We start from the raw sequence: 1338 nt of genomic DNA, 5'->3' as shown, positions 1-1338 counted from the left end.
TACCGCCCCCATTTTATAGATGAGAAAACTCAGTCTTAGAGATTAAGCAACTTGTCTTAAGTGTTAGATGTGGGATACAAACAAAGGTCAGATAGATGGATTGATTGATGGATATATCATCCCGTAGTCAATGATAAGGGGTGGGTCGTGAGAGAAGGTAATGATGGGAGACAAGTCTAGGTGTGTTTGCAGAAGGTGCCTTCTAACACCGATATTTCATACCGACCTAGTTGAGCAAGCTCGGAATACAACCTTGGGGTAGCTCCAAAGAGAAGTGTATCAAATGCTTCTGTATTCTTAGGGCCCGTGGCCACAAGGGAGGATTGACAGACATCTCTTAGGTTTCTGTCCTTCATGTCTAGGGAGATACACAATGCTTCATGTTCCGTTTCCAAGTCTTTGCACGGTCTACCTCACATGCCTGGAATGCTCTCCTCACCTTACCTCTGCCTTATGGAATCCATGGTTTCCTTCAAGAATCAGTTTGGGGGTCACCTTCTATAGAAGGCCTTTCCTAGTACCCCCGCCCACCTCCACCTCGTACTCCTATCAGCCACTACTTCCTTCTTCTCTAAGGTTACTTTGTATCTATGTTCTAAGTATTTCAGGTCTCTGCATATATATATATATATATATATATATATATATATATATATATATATATATATATATATATATATATATATATATACAATGTATAAATATCTATCTATCTATACATACTTACATAGATACATAGACATAGCCCTCTTTTCCCATTAGAATATAAGTTCATTGATGATAGGGACTTCTTTTTCTTTGCCTTTTCTTTGTATATCATTGATGGACTGGCATATGGGGGCAAGCCCTTGGAGCATGTGCAAATATTACTTGCCTGGCTCCAATTCAAACAACCACATGGGAACTTGAAGGGAGCTGGCTTCTGGACATGCGTGACTGAGAAGGCTTGCACTGTGTGATGAGGAACTCTTATAATTGGCTACAGAGCTAGGGGAACTGATGATTCAGGGGTTGCTGAGCTAGAGCCCTGTACAGAAGGGACAATTCAACCCATCTGTTTGTCTTTCTGTCTCAGTGTCTCTGTCTCCCTCTCTCTCTCTGTCTGTTTCCGTCTCTGTCAGTCTCTGTCTCTGTCTGTCTCTCTCTCTCTCTCTCTCTGTCTCTCTCTCTCTGTCTGTCTCTCTCTCTGTCTCTCTCTCTGTCTCTGTCTCTGTCTCTGTCTCTCTCTGTCTCTCTCCCTCTCTCTCTCTCTCTCTCTCTCTCTCTCTCTCTCTCTCTCTCTCTCCTGGCTTTGAAGCTGGAGACCTGCTTTAAGTTGCCTTCCCAAGAACCATGTGG

This window comes from Trichosurus vulpecula, chromosome 8 (assembly GCF_011100635.1).
Source record: "Trichosurus vulpecula isolate mTriVul1 chromosome 8, mTriVul1.pri, whole genome shotgun sequence".
Lineage (NCBI taxonomy): Eukaryota > Metazoa > Chordata > Mammalia > Diprotodontia > Phalangeridae > Trichosurus > Trichosurus vulpecula.
The sequence above is the reverse complement of the archived record's forward strand: the minus strand, read 5'-3'. Positions refer to the sequence as shown.